Raw genomic sequence first — 13,427 nt, 5'->3', positions numbered from 1 at the left:
AACTTATTAAAACAAAGATACAATGTACCAGAATCTCTGGGATGCAGCCAAAGCAGTGTTAAGAGGGAAATTTATAGCATTAAATGTCCACATCAAAAAGCTAGAAAGATCTCAAGTTAGCAACATAACATCACAACTACAGGAACTAGAGAACCAAGAACAAACAAACCCCAAAGCTAGTAGAAGACAAGAAATAACCAAGTTCAAAGTTGAACTGGAGATAGAGACACAAAAAGCCTTTTCGAAAATCAATGAATCCAGGAGCTTTTTTTGAAAACATTAATAAAAGAGATAGACCACTAGCTAGACTAATAAAGAAAAGATAGAAGAAGCAAATAGAGACACTCAGAAATGATAAGGGGGGATATCGCCACTGACTCCACAAAAATACAAACAACCATCACAGAATAGCATAAACACCTCTATGCACATAAACTAGAAAATCTAGAAGAAATTGATGAATCCCTGGACACATACACCTTCCCAAGACTGAACAGGAAGAAACTGAATCCCCAAATAGACCAAGAAAAAGCTCTGAAATTGGGGCAGTAATAAATAGCCTACCAACCAAAAAAAGCCCAGGACCAAATGGATTCACAGTTAAATTCTACCAAGATACAAAGAAGAGCTGGTACCGTTTCTATTGAAACTATTTGAAAAACTTGAAAAGTAGGGTCTCCTCCCTAACTCATTCTATGAGGCCAGCATCATCTTGATATCAAAGCCTGGCAGAGTATACAACAGAAAAAAAAAAAAACTTCAGGCCAATATCCCTGATGAACACTAATGTAAAAATCAATAAAATACTGGCAAACTGAATCCAGCAGCACGTCAAAAAGCTTATCCACCACAATCAAACTAACTTCATCCATGGGATGCAAGGTTGGTTCAACATATGCAAATTAATAAATGCAATTCATTACATAAACAGAACTAAAGACAAAAACCCCATGATTATCTCAATAGATGCAGAAAAGGCCTTCAATAAAATTCAACATCCCTTCATCTTAAAAACTCTCAATAAAGTAGGTATTGAAGGAACATACTTCAAAATAATAAGAGCCATATATGAAAAACCCACAGCTGATATCATACTGAATGGAAAATAGCTGGAAGCATTCCCCTTGAAAACTAGCACAAGACAAGGATGCCCTCTCTCACCACTCCTAGTCAACATAGTAGTGGAAGTTCTGGCCAGGGCAATCAGGCAAGAGAAAGAAAGAAATAGTGTCCAAATAGGAAGAGAGAACATCAAATTATCTTTGTTCACAGATGACATGATCCTTTGTCTTGAAAACCCCATCATCTTAGCCCAAAAACTTCTTAAGCTGATAAACAACTACAGCAAAGTCTCAGGATACAAAATCAATGTGCAAAAATCACTAGCATTCCTATATATCAACGACAGGCAAGCCAAGAGCCAAATCATGCATGAACTCCCATTCGCAATTGCTACAAAAAGAAAAAAATACCTAGGAGCACAGCTAACAAGGGAAGAGAAGGACCTCTTCAAGAAGAACTACAAACCACTGCTCAAAGAAATCAGAGAGGACAAAAACAAATGGAAAAACATTTCATGCTCATTGATAGGAAGAATCAATATCATGAAAATGGCCATACTGCTCAAAGTAATTTATAGATTCAATGCTATTCCCACTAAACTACCATTGGCATTCTTCACAGAATTACACAAAACTATTTTAAAATTCATATGGAACCAAGAAAGAGCCTGAATAGCCAAGACAGTCCTAAGCAAAAAGAACAAAGCTGGAGGCATTGTGCTATCCGACTTCAAACTATACTACAAGGCTACAGTAACCAACACAACACGGTACTGGTACAAGAACAGACATGCAGACCAATGGAACAGAATAGAGAATTCAGAAATAAGGTTGCACACCTACCACAATCTGATCTTCAACAAACCTGACAAAAACAAGCAATGGAGAAAGGATTCCCTATTCAATAAATGGTGCTGGGAGAACTAGCTAGCCATATGCAGAAAATTGAAACTGAACATCTTCCTTAAACCATACACAAAAATTAACTCAAGAAGAACTAAAGACTGAAATGTAAAACCCAAAACTATAAAAACCCTTGAAGAAAATCTAAGCAATACCATTCAGGACATAGGCATGAGCAAATATTTCATGACGAAAACACCAAAAGTAATTGCAACAAAATCAAAAATTGATAAATGGGATCTAATTAAACTAAAGAGCTACTGCACAGCAAAAGAAACTGTAATCAGAGTGAACAGGCAACCTACAGAATGGAAGAAAATTTTTACAATCTATCCGCCTGACAAAGGTCTAACATCCAGAGTCTACAAGGAACTTAAACAAATTTACAGGAAAAGAAAACTAACAACCCCATTAAAAAGTGGGCAAAGGACATGAACAGACACTTCTCAAAAAAAAAGACATTCATGTGGCCAAAAAACATATGAAGAAAAGCTCAACATCACTCATCACTAAAGAAAGGCAAATCAAAATCACAATGAGATGCCATCTCAGGCCACTCAGGATGGCTGTTATTAAAAAGTCAAAAAACAACAGATGCTGGCAAAGTTGCAGAGAAAAAGGAACACTTTTACACTGCCAGTGGGAGTATAAATAAGTTTAATCATTGTGGAAGACAGTGTGGCGATTTCTCAAAGACCTAGAGCTGGAAATACCATTTGGCCCAGCAACCCCTTTACTGGGTATATACCCAAAGGAACATAAATCATTCCATTATAAAGATACGTGCACGCGTATGTTCATCGCAGCACTATTCACATATAGCGAAGACATGGAATCAACCAAAATGCCCATTACTGATAGACTAGATGAAGAAAATGTGGGATATATATGCCATGGAATACTATACAGCCATAAAAAGGAATGAGACCATGTCCTTTGCAGGGACTGGGATGGAACTGGAAGCCATCATCCTCAACAAACTAATGCAGGAACAGAAAACCAAACATCACATGTTCTCACTTATAAGTGGAAGTTGAATGATGAGAACAAATGGACACAGGGAGGGGAACAACACACACTGAGGCCTGTGAGGGGCAGGGAGAGGGAGAGCCTTAGGAATAATAGCTAATGGATGCTGGGCTTCATTCCTAGGTGCTGGGATAATCTGTTCAGCAAACCAGCATGGCACACGTTTACCGATGTAACAAACTTGCACATCCTGCACATGTACCTCTGAACTTAAAAGTTAAAGAAAAAAAAGAAAATGACACCCACCTAGGGTTGGCTTATAATCAAGTGGAAAGAGCCTTACCAGATACTATTAACCAATCCTTGCACTGCTAAGCTTAAAAGCATTGACGTGTAGATACCTGTTTCTTATTTTTAAAAAAGGTCTCTCTCCCAAGGGGACCTCACAACCAGATGGAAATCTGCAAATTAAACTAAACAGGAACCACTCTGTTCAGTCTTAGAATAAGAAGCAGAAGATATCATAGGTTAACAGCTATCCCAAGTACATGGACCAGGCCTTTATATCATTATCAGCCTTATAATTGTCATCATACTTGTTTATTTTCATATGAATCACACAGCCCAAATCTTCAAACTCTTAATCTTGCTCATTACCTTATTAGGAATTTTGCTTAAATTCTTCATTCCAAAATGTAATTACTTGAAAATTTCTGGTGGTTGCAATTAAGTTCTCTATGATGATATTACTCCTAATTTTTGTTATAAGTAACATACTAGCCAAATATTCAAGTTACTCCAAGGCTATGTACCAGATTAACTAATCTTTTGAAGATATCCCTGAAGACACATGGCATTTTCCCAACCCTTACCTATAATGAGGTCTAATTACCTCCTGCCCCACTTTTCCCTCATTATTTGCTATACCACACCCTTTAAAAATAATGCCATCATCCAGTATTCACAATCTTTAGCCACTTCTGGAAAGCTCTTTGAATGTTGGATTTACCACTTTTCCCCCACTAGAAACTTCTCAGATAATAACAACTCTGTGGTCACACCTATAACCAGTTTTTCGTCTATAAAAAATTTTGCTGTTCAGTATGAATCTAACCTTACTTGCCCTACCTATTGTGTTCAACTCTTTACTATCACTCCTTGTTTCTTCCCAACTCCACCCATTCACAGAAATCTGATGCACCAAATGTACCATTCTGTTTACAGTTTTAATGTTCATGGCTTATGACTACCTTAATCACAGCCAATTAAATCAGTCCTCCCTCATTTATAAGGTGTCATTATATTAAGCTTTTAAACAAGGTTGGGGACCCCTTTCCCTATGATCATCTGTGCCATTAACACCTCTGTTCCTGACAGCTAGACACTGCCTCATTTGACACTTTGTTAGTCCCATGTTATCCTCTCTGCCCACCAACAAATCCATTAACCCACAAAATTGATCTGGAATTTTTGTGATTTCCTGGTTATCTCTTTGTGAACACAGTGGCTTCCCATGGGCTCAGAAATGTGTGGATAGCTGGAGGATGGGCAGCACTTGCCTTCTGGGCTATCTTACCTCACTTATAATAGTACTAAAGCAATAACCACTGAATTAACTCCAAACTCTCACAAAACTGAAAGCATCCTCTCAATAATTGATGATTAGCCCAATGGAGATCCCTCCAAATATGAAGACAATAGCTGCAGGCCTTCACAAAGCTGTGTCCTTCTTGGTGATCTTAATCCCAGTGAGGGTGCATGTCTAGTGACATTTTTTGGATCTTTTTCCTGGGTATAAGAACCTCCTGGCATGACTACATGATGTGAAGCCACTCCTGTACTGTGAGCCAAATTGCATGATCCACTGCTAGAGCCGTTAGAGCCAAAAAATAAAAAAATAACAAAATAACCCACCCCTTTATACACTCTCTTGCCCATGTAATTCTTGACAACTGTATTGCTTTAGACTATTTACTGGCCGCTTAAGGATCAGTCAGTGCACATGCAAATAACTCTTGCTACACTTGGATAAACACTTCCCATCAGGTTGAATTAGAAATTTCTAAAATTAGCCAAATCTTTTAAAGGAATACCTTCACAGGGATTTCCTCATAGTTTAATCTGAATTTTTCTGATTTTTTAATTGGCTTCGTAAAGGTGTTGGCAATATCCTCAGGACCAGAATACAGCTAGATAATAATAATTGTTATCTCTCTTCTAATTCTTATTTTCATCCTTTTTAAGACTTCTTAGTGTCTATATTTCTCATTGCTGCCAAGCTACCCAAGATTTTCAGATTATGATATTACAATGTTTAGACATGGTTGATAAAATGTGCGCCTCTTCTGATATAACATCAATCACCATGGTTTGATGTGACTCTCCTTGTTAGCATGGCCCCCTTGTTACTTAAATTTGGCCAATATCTAAAGCCTGGATACACACTGACTTTCAGCAGACCTCCTTCTTGGAACATGACAGTCTAGAAACAGGTGCTTCTAGCTCCAAGGGAAACAACAAATTTGTGGCTGACCAACCAATAATTGATCAGTAATGCTTCTTTATGTTAGCTCTTGATCAAAAGGGAGAAATGTGAAATATAATACACAAAATGGTGTCATTCTGGTTCTGAGTCCTAAAATGGAGTCAGGAAGCCATTCTAAGAAGGACTGCATGAATGTCCTGCCAACTTACAAAAAAAGCAACAACGACCACAAAACTTGCCTTGAGCCCTTGAACTGGGCCCAACTACAATGATCACAACATCGTGGAAAGCAGCTGAATTTTCCCAGCGCTGCAGCTCCTGAACTGCAATAATCAATGAACTTTCGACTCATGTACTAAGCCAGCCACCTTCACCAACGGTAATCCTTTCAAGACAACTTCTGTAATTGCCCTTAGTTTCCTTTTGATTTTCTCTTAAAAACTGTTATTCTCCTCCCTCTGTTTGAAACACAATTTATCTCTACCTTAATCTGTGTCTTCCAAACTGCAAATTCCAAGACCCCAATTAATGCTTTGTCTTACTGTATTATAGTCTGGTCTTTTGCTTCTTTGTGGTTGATGATATTAACAGTTGGTAATTCTGGGTAAAGAATATACAAGAGTTCACACTATTCTCATAACTTTTCTGAATTTTTAATGTCATTTTGAAATAAAAAAAGATATGTGTGTATATAAAACAATATAATATAAATACCAAGTAAGTGGCATAGAAATTCCATTAGATGTCAGAGAACTAAGGACAGTAGGGTGGGTACAATATAGGATCTGAGACATGAGATGAGCTATAAAATTTTGAAAATTTTCAGGGAAGCAAAGAGGAGCAGGGGGCATAAACATGAAGAAAATAGCCTTCACAGGCTGGGCGGAGTGGCTCACACCTATAATCCCAGCACTTTGGGAGGCTGAGGCAGGTGGATCATGAGGTCAGGAGATCGAGACCATCTCGGCCAACATGGTGAAACCCCGTCTCTACTAAAAATACAAAAAATTAGCTGGATGTGGTGGCGTGTGCCTGTAGTCCCAGTGCAGTCCCAGCTACTCGGGAGGCTGAGGCAGGGGAAGGGCTTGCACCCAGAGGCAGAGGTTGCAATGAGCTGAGATCACGCCGCTGCACTCCAGCCTGGTGAGACAGTGAGGCTCCACTTCAAAAAAATAATAAATAAATAAATAGCCTTCACAAAAACAACAGTCAGGAATGTGCACAGTATGTTCAAAAGATGATGAGTAAATCTGTGCAGCTAGGTAATAAATATGTAAAATTAATAAAACTGTTTTACTATTTGTGAAAAAACAATAAATCATTTCATGGAGCAACGAATTATCAATATCAAAAAAACAGTGCCTAGAGATACTCATAATCCCCATATATATTTACTTAATGACTTCCTTTCAGCCAAACATTAAGACATTTCACTGTATTATCTTTTGGCTGCCTTGCTTTCTACTCTATGACCTGAACTCCCGAGGCTAGAATTCAGGCTTGCCCTGGGAAAGTTGAAATAATATGTTCTGACCAAAATTTACTGAGACTTGATTGCCATGATAAGCAATTCGTTCTTCTATGAACATAAAGATATCTTGTTCTGAAACCATATCAAGAAACTGTAATCATGGTGACAAACTAGGAAGTTTAGACACAGTCATACCTGAGCGTGATTCTTGACCTGCCAAGCCTGTCACCTCACACACTTTGAACCTCTCTAACTTCAATTTCTTTTCTGTAAAGGGATTAAAACTGCAGTTTCCCCTCAATTTGTTTGTATGAAGATGAACTAGAAAAAAAGACCTGGCACATGGAATAAACCCAATATTACAATTATTAGATAGAGTCTCTATAATTCCAAGAGCACCCAATACATACTACTCCAAGGCAGAAATAGGCAAATTATTATAGTCAGGCTTGACCTACATGGCTGTAGCTATAGAGATATTTTTAAGGAGGGGCAGCATTAAAATGTCTGCATAACACATCTACTCAATAATTTGCAAGAAAAGCAGTGGAATCATGAATAAAAACATTTATTCTGAAGTGAGGTCAAAAATTGTCTGCTGATCTATACCCTACCTGAGCTACCTCAGAGTCAATACAAATTAGAAAGAAAAAGCAATTCTAATTGACAACTGATGTAAAAATATATCTCAAACTATAATCCTATAGTTTTAAGTAAAGAGTTTTAACTTTGTCCTTCTCATGGAAGACATTGTCAGCCATTATTCCCCCTCTGCACATCCTCTTCCCAAATATTCCAAACACTAGAATTCCAAATGAAAGAAGTGATAAAGTATTTCTTCAGGCAAGATGTCTCTGAATTACAGTGAGGTGGAAAGAGAAAAGATGCAGGTATGAGTTGTTATCTTCAAATTAAGAAACAGTTTTGAAACACATTTTTAGTTCAGATTTAAGATTCTGTCCCAGAAACTTTATTTTTTTCCTGTAGCGATGATATTCTATAGCTGAATTGTCATAAGCAAGAAAGGAAGGTTGAAAAGCATCCAAACAGAAATTGCTTACAAATGCTTGAAATACTGCATGAAATCCCTATTTAATCTCCCAAAACAGATTTTAAGAATCAGTGTCTTAGCCATTTTCCACAGCTGTTCAAAAAGCCCCACAGCTTACAGTGCTCTGTCAGGCAGAATTGAATTAGTTGTCACCTCCTAAGAAAAGCAGAGGGTTTGGGTGATGTAGGTCAGAAAACAACTCTTGTATAAACTACTTAGTGCTTATTTGCTGGATTCAATGGACGTTCTTGAGTTAGACTTGGTAAATTTGTATTTGTTTGATTTAGTAGTGCTATGGATGGAATGTTTGTGTCCCCTCCCCTATGCAATTCATTGCAATTCTGTTGTTGGTAAGACACCTGGACTATGACAGTTTGTTATGGCAACTCCAACAAACTAAGACAATGAATAGAGGTTCATTTTCAAGGTAAAAAACGTGTTAAATTAGTGGACACTTTTACATGAATAGCCTGGTGGTATACTGCTCATTATTGTGCACAAAATGAAGATCTCCATACCAAATGCGATAGTTAATTTTAGGTATCAACTTGACTGGAATAAAGGATACCTAGAGAACTGGTATAAGGGTATCTTTAGAGGAAATTGGCAAGTGTGTCAGTGGACTGGTCAGAGAACTGGTAAAGCATTATTTCTGGGTGTGTCTGTAGGGGTATCTTTAGAAGAAACTGGCGTGTGTGTCAATGGAGAAGATCCTTTGTCAATGAGGGCAGGCACCATCCAATTGTCTGTGGCCCCAAATAGAAAAAAAAAGGCAGAGGAAAGACAATTTTTTTCTCTTGTCCTTGCTGCTGGAACTGGGACACTCTTCTTTGGCCCTGGGACATCAGAACTCTAGGCTTTCCAGCCTTTAGATTCTGAGACTGAAACCAGAGGTCCTCGGTTTCTCAGGCCTTCAGCCTCAGTCTCAAAGTTACACCATCAGCTTCTATCATCCTGAGGCTTTTTGACTTCAACTGAGTCATGCTACCAATATCTTAGGGTCTCTGTATTAGCTCATTTTTATACTGCTATGAAGAAATACCCAAGACTGGGTAATTTATAAAGAAAAAGGTTTAATGGACTCACAGTTCCACCCTGCTAGTAAGGCCTCACAATCATGGCAGAAGGCAAAAGAGGAACAAAGGCACGTCTTACATGGTGGCAGGCAAGAGAACGTGTCCAGGGAAACTGCCCTTTATAAAACCATTATATCTCATGAGACCTATTCACTATCACAAAAACAGCATAAGAAAAACCCACCCCTATGATTTGATTACATCCCACCATGTCCCTCCCAAGACATGTGGGGATTATGGGAACTACAATTCAAGATGAGATCTGGGGGGGGACACAAAGCCTAACCATATCAGTCTCCAACTTACAGATGGCCTGTCATGGGACTTCTCAGCCTCCATACTCACATGAGCCAATTATCCTGATATATTTTCCTTATTTCTCCAAATATATATATATATATATATATATATATATATATATATATATATATTCCAAATATATATTATATATAAATATATAAAAATAATATATATATAAAATATATATATATTATTGGTAGAAACTAAATGCTTGGTAGAAATTAAATGCTTGACCATGGGTCACCAAGTTGCAACGCACAGCAGCAATGCATTATCAAATGGAAGTGTTATACACATGATCAGGCCCAAGCAGCTCATGAAGGCACAAGTAAGTTATATGAAGAAGTGGCCCAAATGCTCATGGTTTCTCCTCCTGCTATACTACCTTCTGTCTCTCAGGCTGGACCTATGGCCTCATGGGGAGTATTTATGATCAGCTGACAGAAGAAGAGAAGACTAGGTCCCTGGTTTGCAGATGGTTCTGTATGAGATAAAGACATCATCCCAAAGAGGACAGCTGCAGCACTGCAGCCCCTTTCTGGGACATCCCTGAAGGACAGTGGTGAAGTGAATCTTTTCAGTAGGCAGAACTTCAGGCAACGTACCTCTTTTTGCACTTTTGTTGGAAGAAAAAGTGGCCAGACATGAGATTCCATACTCTTTCATGGATTGTAACCAAAGGTTTGGTCGGATGGTCAGGATCATGAAACTGCCGTTACAAAATTATAACTGAGATGGTGAAAGAGATCAATATGGAGACCAAACCAACTCCTTGTTGCTTCTAACCTCTAAGCTATCTTTGTTCATTCCTGTGGGTAGGCTGAACTGACTTTGGGAGAAACTTAGTTTATAAGTTAGCTTTGAAACAAAGACAATTAACAGCCCTTTCCCAAAACAAACCCCTTCCTACTTGGGGACTAGACTGCTTTTGCAGGACTAACAAATTAGCCAAGGATTAGAAATTATGGCTTAGGAGTCATGCAGCTGGGGACTGCAGGATTCTAAACCTCCCCACATTGCTCTTGGGGATAACATTACTATTGTAAAAGCTAAGATCAGTGCTTGAGATATTTTACAGACTCTGCACTTGATGGATCAGCTGGCACCACCCAGATCAATAAACTGGCTCATCTGATCTTGTAGCCCCCACCCAGCAACTGACTCAGCACAAAAGGACATCTTTGACTCCCCATGATTTCATCTCTGGCCCAACCAATCAGCACTCCTGACTCACTGGCACCCCCACCAACCAAATTATTCTTAAAAACTCTGATCCTCAGATGCTCAGGGAGATTGATTTCAATAAGTATAAACTCTGGTCTCCCACACAGCCAGCTCAGCATGAATTACTCTTTCCCTATTGCAATTCCCCTGTCTTGGTAAATCAGCTCCGTCTAGGCATCTGGCAAGGTGAACCTGTTGGGCAGTTACAATCTTTAAAAAAACATGATTGGAAAATTGGAAGCAAAGAAATTTGGGTAAAAGGTATGCGGATAGACCCCTCTGAAGTGCAAATGCTATGAAGATATTTATGTTCCATGTGAATGCTCCCCAAAGGGTAACTTCATAAAAGGAATACTTTAATACTCAAGTGAATAGGATGACCCTCTTCTGTGGATATCAGTCAGTCTTTTTCCCCAGCCACCCTTGTCATCATCCAATGAGCTCATGAAAAAAGGGGCCATGGTAGCAGGGATGGAGGTCAGACATTGGCTTAGAAACATGGACTTCCACTTACCAAGGCTGACTTGGTTACAACCACAGCTGAGTACCCAGTCTGCCAGCAGCAGAGACTAACTCTAAGCCCCCTACATGGTACCATTCCACAAGGTAATCAGCCAGCTACCTGGCCACCGGTTAATTACATTTTCCCCTCCCATCATGGAATGGGCAGGATTTTGTCCTCATCAGGATAAATATTTACTCCAGGTATGAATTTGTCCCCCTGCAGGAAATGCTTCTGCCAAAACTACCATCTATAGACTGACAGAATTCCTTAACTGCCATCTTGGTACTCCACACAGCATTGCTTCTGACCAAGAACTCACTTCACAGCCAAAAAAGTTTAACAATGGGCTCATGCTCATGGAATTCACTAATCTTTTCATCTTTTCCATTATCTGGAAGCAGTTGGCTTGACATAATGGTGAAATGTCCTTTTAAAGACACAGTTACAATGCTAGCTAGGTGACAATACTTTGCAGGACTGGAGCAAAGTTCTCTAGTAGGCTGTATATGCTATGAATTAGCATACAAAATATGGTGCTGTTTTTCCTATACCCAGGATTCACAGGTCCAGGAATCAACAAGTAGAAATGGGAGTGGCATCATTCACAATTTCCACTTGGAACCCAGTAGCAAAATGTTTCCTTCCTGTTCCCATGACTTTATGCACTACTTCCCTAGGGGTCTTAGTTCCAGAGAGACACACAAATAATTCCATTGAACAGGAAGTTAAGACTGCCACCCAGCCACCCTGGGATCCTCATTCCCTAAGTCAACAGGCTAAGAAAGAGTTACATTGTTGGTCAGGGTGATTGAGCCAGGAGACTGGGGAGAAATTGGACTACTACTCCACAAGAAGGTAAAAAAAAATAGTATGTTTGGAATGCAGGAGATCCCTTAGGACATCTCTCAGTATTATCACTCCCTGTGATTAGGGTCAAAGAGAAATTACAACAACTTAATCCAGGCAGGACTACTAATTGCCCAGACCCTTCAGGAATGAAGGTTTGGGACATTCCACCAGGTAAAGAATCACTACAAGCTGAGGTGCTTTCTGAAGGCAAAAAAAAAAAAAAAAATACAGAATGGGGAGAAGAAGGTAGTTACTATAAACCAAAAATAAAACTCTAAGCCCCTCAACTGACTGGATGGACCTCTCCTCTCAGCCAAGGGGATTTCAAAGAAACCTGATTAAACTAGTTCAGAGCATGATGGGAAGAGGGGTTCAGACATGCCTCATTCTCCCCTCTTCCCTTTGGAATTCATGTACAATTGACCAGCATTAACATAAAAACAGAGATCTTAAAACTGACAAAACAAACTATCTGGAGCAATAAGATACCAAATTCCAACCTGACTCTAGTATGGCATCACATGATAAACAGCAGGCCCTACAAGAAACCAAAGTATTTTACCCAAAAATATATTTCTTTGACATATTTTGAAATGGTCCTCCAAAGCTGTCTCTTGTGGGGAAAATCTACATTCTGTAAAGAATCCCCTCTCTTTTCCAAGTATTTTCCTGATGCAGGAGCGATTTAACTAAGTGTCTGGCACTTTTTAAGGTCTTATAAGAGATATTTGTCATCTTTTCTCTCTGAAGACTGCTACCTGGAGGCTTCATCTTCATAACAAGAACCTTGCCTTTCACAAACCCCCTTATCTTAACCCCAAGCATTTATTTTTGCTGACTTCAAGTTTTTAGGCAAAATCTAACTCTTTCAACCAACTGCCAATCAGGAAATCTTTGAGTCCACCTGTAACCCCTTTCAAGATGTCCCACCTTTCCAGGCCACCAAAGTAAATCTTACATTTATTGATTTATGTTTTACCTGTAACTTCTGTCTCCCTAAAATGTATAAAATCAAACTGTAACCCAACCACCTTAGGCACAAGTTCTCAGGGACTCAGGGACAAGTAGTGGAATTGTAATGGTTCATTTTAGGTATAAATTTGACTGGATTAAGAATGATGTGGAGAACTGGTAAATCATCATTTCTGGGTATGTCTGTGAGGGTGTTTCCAGAGGAGATTGGCATGTGAATTGGTAGACTGAGGGAAAAAAAAAAACACCCTCAACATGTGTGGGCACCAACCAATCGGCTGCAGGCACAAATAGAACAAAGGCAGAGCAAAGGCAAATTTGCTTTTCCTTCTTTCCTGCAGATAGAACACCCTTCTTCTTCTTCTCCTTCATCTTACATCTAAGATATAAGCCTTCATCTTAGATGTTAGAACTCAGAAACTCCAGCCTTTGGACTCCAGAACTTAAACCAGAGGCCCCGGGTCTCAGGCTTTCAGCCTCGGATTGAGAATTACACTATCAGTTTCCTTTATTCTGAGGCTTTTGGATTTGGACTGGGACATACTACTGGTATCTCAGGGT

Source organism: Pan paniscus, chromosome 3, assembly GCF_029289425.2.
Source record: "Pan paniscus chromosome 3, NHGRI_mPanPan1-v2.0_pri, whole genome shotgun sequence".
Classification (NCBI taxonomy): Eukaryota; Metazoa; Chordata; class Mammalia; order Primates; family Hominidae; genus Pan; species Pan paniscus.
Note: the sequence above shows the minus strand (reverse complement) of the source record.